The following is a 13,351-nucleotide window of genomic DNA, read 5'->3' as shown; positions in this document are numbered from 1 at the left end:
ACACGCGTGTGTCCGTCATACCTTCGGAGGGTGCAAGACAGAAACAAGGGCGTCCCGTTTTCTCTCTCTCAAAGGAACGCAACTTCTACCGTCTGTGTCTTCCTAACAATTGTTGTCTCGATTTATGTACAATCACCACTACTTGCATTGCCATGCAAGCATTCTAATCATGTACTCATAATGTTCCACCGAATCTTCTACATCAAACTGCATGTATGTTTCTGTTTGTGAAGACGCCAAACGTTTCGCCATTTCACATATATTATGCTACTGCACTGTATTCATTAACCTGTCTCGAGTCTCGTGCAATTGGCCATATGTGGGATTTCCTGGCCTTTCCACTGATATATGTTTTATCACTGTACGTTTATTGTGTCTCTCACAATCGCCGTCTGTTTGTCTGCCGACACTGTACATTCATTCAGTAAGGAACCACCCAGCCAGTATGTCACTCAATCCCGTCCTTACAGGCTTAGAGTTCCCACCTAACCTACAGTAGTAGTCCGTGTTACTAAAAGCTCCCCCTACAACACTGCGTACGCGCAATAGCATTCCAGGATGGCCAGCATACAATAACATCAGTTCTGAGGTTAATTACGGGTTAATTACAGTCGACAGCCAAAAAATAACAGTAAATTCTTGATAAGCAACCAGAATACTGTTGAAAAACTCAATTTCCATGGTAACAACTTAACTTTTAGTCATTTCAGTTTACCTTAGGCCTAATCCCCACAATCTATGGCCATTTCTTATAAGCTGTAGCTCACAGTCACTTCATATATGCCTACCCAAATCTTAGTTTTTTTTTTATAGGATCAGGCTACTCTAAGCTAACGACCTAAACTCAGATTACGGCCATGCTTAGTTAATGCCCTAATGTTCAAACCTTCAAATATAATATATAGTCCAGGCAAATTAGACGAAAAAAGGCCCTTTTGGAGAAAAAAATCATAAGTTTTTTATATTTGGCAGGAAGACTCTTCAAGGGTCATAGAACAAATATCTAAAGAGTTCCCCTCCATCAAGTGTGTGCTTCCCCCTTTTTGGGGAAACCCCTTTGGAGGGTACTTCTCCTCATATTTACCCTTTTTCTCAAAAACGGTGCATCGGACGGGTCAAAGGTATATGGAGCAAAAAATAGAAAATTAAATTCTCCACAACTTTATTTCTATGTCTTTTAGCTCTAATTATTACAGTTTTTGCACAAATGAGGTCAAAAGTCGTAGACTCATTTTTGCCGATATTAAAAATGCATTCGGTCCTTACACTTTGCTTAATAACTTTGAAATTCATAATTTATCCTCAAAATATCATATAGATGACATTGTAGAGTAGAGATTCAGGTTTCATTTGGTATCCTTGTTTTGGTCTAAATATTAGAAGAAGGGGGAAGGGAATAACAAATATAAAACTGTAAATCCTGAGATGTCCATGCCTATATTGCTTTTATATCAAAAGCTTTTCTTGTAAATTGTTACTGAACAAGCTTGAAAATAACATTATACCATGCACATTTCTCTCTTCACTTGTGGTAAACAGGTTTGTGATTTCTTTCTTTTCAGAATAGAATGAGATTATTTTCAGAAATAATGGTAATGATATAGAGTTAAGTGAACACAACAAAATATTTACCATGGCTTCAAGAAATGAGATGTGTTTCTGTTGCCAAAAGACATTAAGTGAAGGTGAAACAGTGAAAGTGGAAGATGGTATACATAATTTGAGACGTGTCAGTAAAATTAGAAATGACGGACATTTTGAAATGCTAAAGGAAGTGAACACTATTCAAGTGCATAAAATATGTAGGCGTGAGTACATAAAGAGAAAAATATTGCCAGAGATGAAAAAGAAAAGAGAAAGGTTGCAAGAAACAAAGCAAACCATGAGATCAGAAGAAAAATTTGATTTCAGAACCAAGTGCTTTTTCTGTAGTGATATATGTGACACTGCAATTGGAAAGAAAAAGAATGTGAGCAGACGCAGAAAAATTTGGGAAGTTAGAGTTCTGCATCTGAAAAAGAAAATTTCAGACTTTGCTAAAGAAAGAAAAGATGAACTAGGTGGCAAAGTATTCAAACGAGTTAACAGTGTCCTGTGTCTTGTTGCTGAAGAAGCCCGTTATCATGAAGTTTGCTATTCAAACTTTTTTTTACCAACGCATCATCATCTTTAAAAAGAGGACGTCCAAAAGATGAGCATATTGACTGTGCTTTTGAAAAACTATGTAGCTACATTGCGGAATCAGAAGAATGCCAATTCACTTTACATGACTTAATGAAAAATCTTGAAGAAAATATGCCAGAAAGTTCATCTGTAACTGAAAAACATTGAAAAATTGGTTAATGGACACATATGAAGATAGAGTAATGTTCTTTCAAATGAAGAAAAGATCAACATTAGTTTGTTTCGTGGCTCTGGACTAAAACTGACCAATACCTGGTACACAGAGAGAGAAAAGTGAGAAAGATGAAAGATTAAGAATCGTAAACCTGCAGCAACTATAATCCGTGAGGATATCAGAACAAATCCTTACAATACCACAGATTATCCAGATGTCACTGAATTTATGAAAAATGCAGATGATGATGTGCCTGAAACATCACATGCCTTCTTAGAACTAGTTGTTCAAAAAGAAAAAAAATTATAGGGGAAAATTACAAAAGAAGTGTACAGCAATTGCACATGCAATAATTTCTGCAACATGTCCCCGATCATTTTTGTCCTGCCTAGTGCTTGGTTTGGCAGGATATTTATTTCGGAAAACTGGCTCTAGAACCATTGTTAACACAGTATCAAACTTTGGATTTTGCTCTGCCTATAGTGATGTCTCACTGTTTGAGTCATCGGCTGCAATTTCTTGGAAACCAGATGTGGAAGGAGATTCATTTTGTCAGTATGTTTTGATAATGCAGACTTCAACATTCAAACCTTGTCTGGCAAAGGAACATTTCATTCAATGGGTGGAATAAAGTACATAACTCCATCAAGAACTGCAAAAACTCAGGAAATAAATAAATTGAGAAGTATCCCATCCTCAAATGAGATTGCTGCAGCTGGAAACATTAAAATAAGAAAGTTTGAGGGCAAACAAAAACAAGGTTTGAATGCCTTAGAACTGGAAAATGTGTGTAACAGGAAGATGTACATTATGTTTCAACCCCAGCACCAAAGGATGTTTTGTGGATGTATGGAAAATTTCTCCAAACCCCTTCCTTCCCATCATGGCAAGGTTTCATGGAGGGTATAACCTATGCTCATTCTTATGAGCAGTCAAAAATTCTTGCACTGCCTTTCATAAGCCTACCACCAACTGAGTACAATACGGTGCTAAGTGCTTTAAACTATGCTGCTGAGGAAACAAAAAAAAAAAAAACAAAGCAAGTGATATGAACTTTTGACCAGCCACTCTACATCAAAGCCAAGGATATAGTTTCCTCCAATCCAAATGGTGAACTTAGCAATATAATTGTAAGGCTGGGAGGATTTCATCTCCTTATGTCGTATCTTGGGTCCAATGGATACATCACGGATGGTAGTGGGATTTCAGAACTATGGTCCACTGTTTATGGTTCTTCATCAGTACCACACATGCTGTCAGGACATGCATATGCTCGAGCTATTAGAGCTCACATGCTGACATACTGTGCATTGGCGAAACTCATGCTTCAAGAACTTACTATTGATGATAACGACAGACAGCATGTAGAACAACTTCTTTCATCATTCAGGACTCATCCTCCATCATTTCATCGTTATTAAGCAAAGCGTAAGGACAAAATGATTTTTTCTTTAATATTGGCGAAAATGAGTCGACTACTTTCGACCTCATTTCCGCAAAAACTGTAATATTTAGAGCTAAAAGACATAGAAAAGAAGTTGTGGAGAATTTAATTTTCTATTTTTTGCTCCATATACCTTTGACCCGTCCGATGCACCGTTTTTGAGAAAAAAGGGTAAATATGAGGAGAAGTACCCTCCAATGGGGGGTTTTCCCCCCAAAAAAGGGGGAAGCACACACTTGATGGAGGGGAACTCTTTAGATCTTTGTTCTATGACCCTTGAAGAGTCTTCCTGCCAAATATAAAAAACTTATGATTTTTTTCCCCTAAAACTGCTAATTTGCCTGGACTAATAGGAATATGCTTACACATGTTTTTAACTAACCGTTCAGTAGCGAAGGTTCGCAATGTACAAAGAGACTCTAGGCCTATAGACCCACTACAATCATATATCATAAACGCAAATATTTGTTATAAATCTGTAAACTGTAAATAAACACACACACAAGACACAACTAACGTACAGACGACGCGAATTGCCAACCAGTGACGTAATGCATAAGATTCCCGAAGCTGCTCGAAGATTGCAGTGTAACAGAGGAGGGGAAAGTGGCGATTCTCGTATATTTCTCATTTACCTCCATATGGTCTGCATATCTTGCTTCTTAATTACTCGTTGAATAAAAATACCATTGTTCAATATCATCTTTGCACATATTACTATTATTATTATTCAGAGGATGAATTATATGCATATGGAACAAGCCCACAGGGGCCATCGACTTTGAAATTCAAGCTTCCAAGGAATATTAAGGTGTTCATTCGTAAGCATAGCGTCAATCACAACACGAGATATGCCTATGAATTATCGCATTTTGTCGAATATTGCCAAGCTAACAAGCTACGTAAGACGAACATGTTTTTATAGATACTATAATCAAAAGAATATGATGTTTTTTGTTTCAAATACGTCATTCAGCAGTTCATTAGACAGATGTGGACCTCATCAAGGTAATGCTCAAACCACCGGTGTGAAAGTTTGAAAGATACAAATTAATTTTTTTTTTTATTTTAATAGCAAAAAATTGTTCAGTATAAGACAACAACGAAAACATTTGCTTATAAATATAACTACATTTGCTTAGTTGAACAGTTATGGCAAGAAAACAGCACTCGGTAATGACTTATGGAAACTCGAAATTAAAGAACTTGCTCATACAGAAAAGGCAGTGTAGTTCTACAGAGGGTGGCCCTTGAGACGGCTGAGCCATCAGTCACTGCCACTCTCTACACCTATAGCTGCTGGTTAAAAGATGATATCCATGAGTAGAAAACTTCCATAATAATGAAACATGCAAATGGAAGACAAGAATTACTTATTACTGAAGAATATTAGTATCATGTAGCAATCTATATCAGTGACCTTGGTAGCTGCAACGCCAGATTTATGAAATCAATTATTTGATTAATAATAATAAGAATTTCACATTTTCAATACGTATGAAGAAAATTTCGTATAGCAACTGAATATTTGTTAGTTTTTTATGAATGTGATCACAAGTTTTTCATATATTTATCAGTTAATAAATATACGAGTATATATCTATTTTTTACAAACATACACACACTTCGATACATGTTTACAAGTATGTATAGTGTTTGCGTGTGTGTACATATATGTAAAGTACAAAAGCACATACTTAAAGCAAAGTCCGAGAAGCTCTCAACAACTCCAGTCAGAGAGAGAGAGATGACGATTCAAAAGGAAGCTCCATGACAATGCTTCCACATGCCCCTCCCTCCCTTCAACAGCCACCAATCGCAGAAGCTACGTCCTCTTTGTCCTTGAACGTGAAGAGACGATTAAGCAGTATAAGACCACTCGATTCGCCCTCCGTCTTTCCCAGTCCAGTCACGAACACCAAAGGATTCCTGCAGTTAAGAACAAACGCCTAGACATTATTCCTCTTCTCCACTTGGGTAAGGACGACAACGTGACCTTTTTAAAATTACTGAAGCCACTCATTGTGCAGTTAGAATTATAAGCTTTCATGTGTAAGCGGTTATAACCAGATCTATATTCGATCTGTGTAGTGTTTATATTGTTATCCTCAAAATCAAGTCGTGTAGAAGTGTTATCGTTTTTGTAAACAACGTAGGGATAATCCTGAATGCATGTGGCGTTGTGATAATGTGTATGGGAAGGTTAATGATTTAGGAAAAATGTGAAAGAGTTTGCTTATTTACGCTTTCACGCAAGGAGAGATTTTTTCTCCTAGTTCCTGGCGGCCTAGACTTACCGGTTCTTCAAGATGTGAAAGATACGTGCAAAACATGTTGAAGATGCACATAAAACGTGTGAATCTAAAACCGGAAGAAGAAAATTGCTGGTGATATATATATATATATATATATATATATATATATATATATATATATATATAATATATATATATATATATATATATATATATATATATATATATATATATATATATATATATATATATATATATATATATATATATATATATATATATATATATATATATATATATATATATATATATAAGATTACTGACTAGAGTTACTACCAGTAACCCCTGGTCTTTCTGTTCATCAAAGATGCTTTTATTTATTGAGCAAATATAACCTTCATTTGTATGCAAACCCCACAATGTTCACGCCATAAAAGGCAAACATGACTTGGGACTCAGGGACAGTTTTAGCTATGACTCAAGTCTCTTAATGACTTGCACATATTATGAAGCTACGGTCTATAACGACGATATCTCTGGAATCACCACCTGGTGAGAGAGAGAGAGAGAGAGAGAGAGAGAGAGAGAGAGAGAGAGAGAACATCTAGACCATAAAGCGTAGAAACAGACAATCGACCACAAATACATGCAGAGGCACGGAAGTTAATGGAGTCAATATGCAAGAAGATGAGTTGGAAAATCGCCTACGAACTAAATAAAAACGCGAAATCTCTAGAAATAACAAACTGGAAAAACTAAACACAATACTTCATAATCATAATTAGTTGTGACGTGGATGACTGTTTCTCACGAAACTTCCTTATTGTAACCGGAATCACAGGTAAATTAGGCCCATGGGATCAGCCAATCGACCCCCAGCTCCACTGCTCTCTGTCCACTATTTCAACTTCAACTCCTCCCTTTTTTTTTTTCCTCCCTAAGCTTGCTGTCCATCTTCTCTAATTTCACACTGCTTCAATTTTTGCATCTCATTTACGAACAAATCATTCAGACTACATTATTAGGTCTAGATTTGTGACGAGCCAAGTATGGGTCTAGAAATGTGAATCCATTGTCTACTTAAACTATCTTGTTGTTTCTAAAATTACGATAAACACCATAAATAGAAGAATATAACAACGTTCTCGTTCCATTTCTCTCTCGCAGGTCCCCTCGAGGTGCTAATCGACCATAATGAGGTTTCTTCAAGTCAGCCTTGTAGCTCTGCTCTCCCTGGTCCTACTGGGAGAAGAAGTTGCTGGTATGAAAAAGTGTCTTTGTTAAGCATTCGTCATTTTTATAGTCATTATTTCATGCACCAGATATTATCTTACGAGCGAATGTCAGATTTGTTCTCACACCATTATGACGTAATATCCAACTTAACACCATTTTAGTAATCGCATCTATGCACGTTATATGGTCAACTACAATTCAAAAATGATTGCTTAGAATGTTACTGGAAAAGTAAGATTTTCACATTCAACAACAGTAAACTCAGAAATATTATTATCGATCATGTACGAAGTCTACAGAAACATGACAAAAGAATTCTGAATTCTTCTTCTCTCCTTTTATCAACAGGAGGTGCGATCACACCTCGCTTCAAACGTCAATCTGGCGCTGGAGAGCAGTTACGAAGGCCAACCTTGGCACCCCCACCACAAGCCACACGTGATCCTGATCCAATCGCTCTCCGCGCGGCCTACGCTCGAGACTCCCACGAATGCATAGGCAGCGCTTGTCAAAGTAGGGACGACTTCGGCTCTTGCCTGACAGATGAAACGTGTTGCCAGGCGAAGTTTAAAGACGACGAATACTTGACCTGCGTCAGAGGAGGAAAATAAGCAACAAATAATGGAGAGTAATTCACGTGCTGTTGTTGCTACTGGTTGTGTTCAAGAGATGCTCTTACACTGACCAAATCTCTTGAACAGAGATTAGCTGGTAGCGTTGTACTTTACTTTCTTACTTACTCTGTTACTTTTGGGGAGAATGTTGGGGGTAGGGTTGGTCATTTGACCAACTGTCACTTGCACCAGAGTAATTGGGTGTGTTGTCAATCTACTAATTTCCTTTTTAATTGATGACTAAGGCCACTTTCAACTCTCCTCTTCCATCCAGAATTGGTAATTTTTGAGTGCATAGCCTGCATACGCAAATCAAAATTCTACACAAAGGTTAATACTGGGAAGGTGACTCAGTCTTTTATAATAAAAACACCAATTTTAAATATAGCGTCATAATAACTGGCAACGCATCATAACCTTGGATTTCTATTAACATTGTAACACACCCAACATACCTTTGAGTTTTCTTATATTAATTGTAAGACAATCTAGTGAAATTCTCACAATATACTGTACTTCAAACCACGGTTTGCTCGGTCAATGAAATCGGGTGAAAGATAATCCTATTCATTCCATAAAATGTATTTTCAAATAAAATTTCTCATCTTTTAATTAATGCTTTAGTCCTATGATACAAAAAATCATACTCTGTGTTTATGATAATTAAACCATTTCAGTTCTATTTTCTTGATGCATAAAAGCTACTTTCGGTTGTACATATTTCCACCTGTTAAACATTTTAACATTACATTGTTAAAATGTCACGATTTTTAAATGAAACAGTTTCACAACACATAAAATGTTTTTGCTAAGCGTTGGAGTTTCATAGTACATTATATTTTACGTAAGTTTAATATTATTTTTTTCATACATTGTAACCAGTCTGATTTCGAATGCAATAAAAGGAGTGTGTGCTAAGTATGTGTAATCTATATTATCTTCCTTATAGCATTATGAAGAACATTCTTATTGCAAGCATAACATTGTCAACAAAATTGATATTATTATCAACACTCCACACATTATATGGGAGAGCGAAAGCCAACATTGGACCACGATGAAGACAAGTTCCAGATTGCCACCCATGGCACTGCAGTGTTATGCTCCCCCCTCCCACCCAACAGGTAAGGTCCCATGCCCCCTGTATAAAGTTAGATTAAATCCATCCCTGTATTTTCACCCTAAAAAGTTACAAAGGGAAGGGGAAAGGGGGATGAGGGATGGGGGATGGGAATACAGGTTTGAAACCTACTCTATTATCTAAATAGAGTCAAATTATGTCCACACGCCAAATTTTGTCTATATCGGTCAAGCGGTTAACACATATGTTACAAAGGTAAGGGGGTACGGGTTTGAAACCTACCCTATTATCTAAATAGGGTCAAATGATGGCCACGAGCCAAATTTTGTCTAGATCGATCAAGCAGTTTAGATTTCTATAGTGCACAAACATACAAACAAATATACCCACAAACATATAAACAAGCATTCATTTATATATATATATGTATATATATACAGTATATATATACACACACGTATACATACACACTAGTCAAATGCTAAAACGTTTAACAAAACCAGCCAGAATATTACATTCGTGACACTTGTACAGAGGAAAAATCATATACACGAAATCAAATAAAACATAACATTGGCATGCCACGTCTAACCCATTCTTAGCAAGAATTGCCTGAATTACTTTCATATTTAATATTAAAAAACATCAGATACATAAAACCCACGAAAATATTATGAATCGCTGGCATCCTTTGTCAAGGTACTGTAGATATTAACTAAACTGACCTATGTACTCTCTATGGAATGACCAGTATTGAACATTATAAATTTGGATTAACTGCCTTTCCCTCATGCAAGTGACATTTGTTATTGCATAAATATAATTTACTTTAGCTTCCTAGTTATATAAGACTATGCTACACGACATGGATAAGGAAAAACCTAGGCTAAATATTCAGTTTTGTGAAATAAGACATTATGGCTAGTCCATGTTAGCCTCACAAGTAACACTGAACATTTGGCTACTCTAGGCCTAACCTAAAGAAATAAAATCCCACTTGTGTTTTATCTCAAACAGATATTCTTAAGACATAAAATGATATAGGTTAGGTTAGCTATCAGATAGGCTACAATAGCAAATCAAAACTTGGAATTAAGGATGGTTTTTCATGGTGTTCATTTGCAATTTACATTCAATCTCGCAAGAAAAATGTCTGCCATTCTGGCGTTATCATAGGCCTATACACAAATTTCGAATATATAAAAGCTTGTAGATGTACGCTAGTGCAGTTTAAAGACACCCTGACTTAACCTTCCCTTAACATAATCTACGATAGGCCACCATGCCCTGAACTCCGCATGGGTTATTAACTTGGAAATTGAGTTTCCTTATACTTTTAGTGTTGCTGATGAAGGAGGTGGTATTGTTTATTGGCGGTCAATTATTAACCTCACATCTTTACCGGGGACCCTTTGGGAACGGGGGTTTTTGGTTGGGGTAAAACACAAGGAGTGAGAACGGACATGTTATTGTTATGAAGGCCGGCCTCGAATGGTTAGTGCATACGCAAGGCATACGGGGGCCACATGTTCAAGAAGGGATTGGTTAAGGAAACATATTATAAAAGGAACTATACTAACCTAACCGGTAGGACTAAGCCGGCATTCCGCGGCGAGCTAGACTGTGGCAGTTGACGTTTCTCTATAGAATTTTACCTGGTGAACAAGACTCTAAACTAATATTTTTTCGCTCAGCTGTAATTAAGCTGTAATTTACCTTAGAACTGTAGCCGACGGTAAAGGGGACTCATTGGGAATTTGGGGTTTTGGGTGGGGTAGACCATGGGGGGTGAGAAGGCGACCAAACTTTACTGTATACAGCACCACATGGACAGAAAACCCTTACACAAACACAGGAGTAACAAGATGACAAAGGTAGCCGTTACAAAGACAAAAACTTTCACTATTACTGCTATTTCAAATGCTGCCACGCATGTGCACTCTTACAGGGGAGCTTTTGGTACACAGGCCGACACCTTACTGAGGAAAAAGGAGGGGTTGGGGGATAATGTTTGTATCCTGTCCTCCTTAGGGGCATTTGATTCCCCAGGGGCTAGTACTGAACACGGTGAAATACATTTGAACCCCCAGGTGCCACTACTAAACACAGCGAAGGGGGTTTCAGGAGGAATTCAGAAGTTTCTCCCTTAGTGAACATATGGCTCCCTGGTGGTTACGTATACCATACCCTCTACCAGAACTTAAACATGGCGACTTTGTTTACCGTTTACGTATCTTCGCCCCGACCAAAAGCTCCGAATAGTGTCCAGTCGAGCTAGACTATGGTAGTTGACGTTTTTCTATATTATTTTACTTGCTTTACAAGAGTTTTTAAGGTGACATTTTGCCAGTCGGCTGTAGCTAAACTGTAATTTACATTTGAAGTGTATAGTTGGTGCAGGGGACCCACTGATACTGTCGTGTAGTCTTCAAAAGTCAATTACAGTTTAGTTACAGCCGGCCGACAAAATATTACTTTAAATTCTTGTAAAGCCTGTAAAATAACATAGGAAAACGGCAATTGCCATGGTCTAGCTCACCGCGGAACACCGGCTTAGAATTACCCTTTATAGTAGCTCCGCGGAGGCGACTGCCATCTAACTAGACATTTTCTACAGTTTTTTGTTTGCTAATTATGAATTTACCTTTAATTTTTGGCGCTCGAGTGTAATTAACCTGTAATTAACCCCTGAAGTCCATCCAACAAGGGGTTTCCATACGTGATCTTCACAAGACAGAGCATGGGTACGTCTGTTTCGAACGGTTCATATCCCGTCCAGCAAGTGCAATAATTTGTTAACGTATGGGTACCCAACCGCCCCTGCCCAGTACTAAACACGGCGAAGGGACATTCCATTTGGCCGACAACAAACAGATGCACCACCAGTATCAGAACCCCTAAAAGTTGAGAAAAAACCAGTTGAAAAGGTAAAAACAGGCGCGGAGCTATTTAGGATTACCTTATTGTTATTAAGTCGGCTAACCAGTAACCACCATACTATTTTAATGTCTCAACGTGGGCAGAGGCACAGTTGAATAGCGCAATGAAAATTAACTATTATTTTTCAATTGACGAATTTAACGTAGTATTCTTTATGCTGAGAAATTATCAAGAAAATAAAATGGGTACTCTTCATAGAACTATCACTCTTACAGTCAGTTTTTGGTTCAGCTCCAAAAATAGAACTTTGAGGTACTTGGGTGAAAAATCTAATTGCTAGTAATGGTAGATGTCATAATTACATGACATGCTGTATTAATGTGGGTCATGTTAAGGGGTAAAATTATCAGGGCTATGGTCCTATGGAGTGGCAGCATTGACTTCAAAGTTATTGAAATTCAAGCTTCCAAAGAATAGGGTGTTTATTAGGAAGAAGTGAAAGGAAATAAATACACGAAGAGAAAATAAACAATTTTATTTATCGTTTACCAATATAAAAACAATAATACTAGATAACAACATGAGCAGCAACAACAGAAAATATGGAAATGATAAAACATTAATTGCAGTAATGATCAGTCATTCAGTATTGTTATCACCTCTCTTCACTTTGGAAATGTCAGTTTTTACCAGCCAGCACAAAGTAATCTTGATGGCATTTATCCTTGCTTTAGGACTGACATAAAAATCAAAGTCCCTTTGTGGAAGTGGCTGGAAAGGGGAAGGCTGCGATAAAAAATAAAAGCAATATACCAGCTGTTGTTTGTTACCGGCTCCGTTCGAGAGATGCTCGTACAATAGTCTAGTCTCTTGATCAGAGAATTCAGCCGGTGGTGTTCTTTCTTACTCTTTCAGTAAGTATTGATTTTCCTTGGGGGAAGGTTAAGTTGGGGAGGGAAGTCATTATGGCCAACAATGTGCTTGAGTGTATAGTGTACATACGCAAGGCAAAATACTACAAAATCCTAAAAAAAATTCTAAAAGTTTAATACTGGGAAGGTGGCTCACTCATCTGGACTGGAAAACCCAGTCTCAAATATAGGGTTACAATAACTGGCAATACATCATAATTTTGGGTTTCTCTTATTGCTTGTAACAAACCCAATGTAATTTTGGGTTTCCTCATAATATTTGTACGATACACTGGTAGAATTCTCCCCGTAAAATGTACTTCAAAACGTGAATAGTGAAATCTAGCTTCAGGATAATGCTATACTTCCTACAAAATGCATTTTAGAACTATGACACTTATCTTTTAATTGATGGTTTAGTCTTATGATAAAAAAGTTCATAATATTTGTTCATCATCTTCAATTCTAGTTTCTTAAGCCAAAATATATATATATATATATATATATATATATATATATATATATATATATATATATATATTATATATATATATATATATATATATATATATATATATATATATATATATAT

The 13,351-nt window shown here is 36.8% G+C and overlaps 1 long non-coding RNA gene across 1 annotated transcript; it reads left to right on the top strand.

The window, feature by feature from the left end:
* The first annotated feature begins 5,605 nt into the window (after nt 1–5,605).
* LOC136852960 (uncharacterized) lies at nt 5,606–8,805 on the top strand. Its single transcript, XR_010857282.1, has 3 exons — nt 5,606–5,759; nt 7,205–7,298; nt 7,622–8,805. It is a non-coding gene; the product is annotated as an uncharacterized lncRNA (long non-coding RNA).
* Nucleotides 8,806–13,351: the final 4,546 nt, after the last annotated feature.

Source organism: Macrobrachium rosenbergii, chromosome 26, assembly GCF_040412425.1.
Source record: "Macrobrachium rosenbergii isolate ZJJX-2024 chromosome 26, ASM4041242v1, whole genome shotgun sequence".
Lineage (NCBI taxonomy): Eukaryota > Metazoa > Arthropoda > Malacostraca > Decapoda > Palaemonidae > Macrobrachium > Macrobrachium rosenbergii.
The sequence above is the reverse complement of the archived record's forward strand: the minus strand, read 5'-3'. Positions and strand labels throughout refer to the sequence as shown.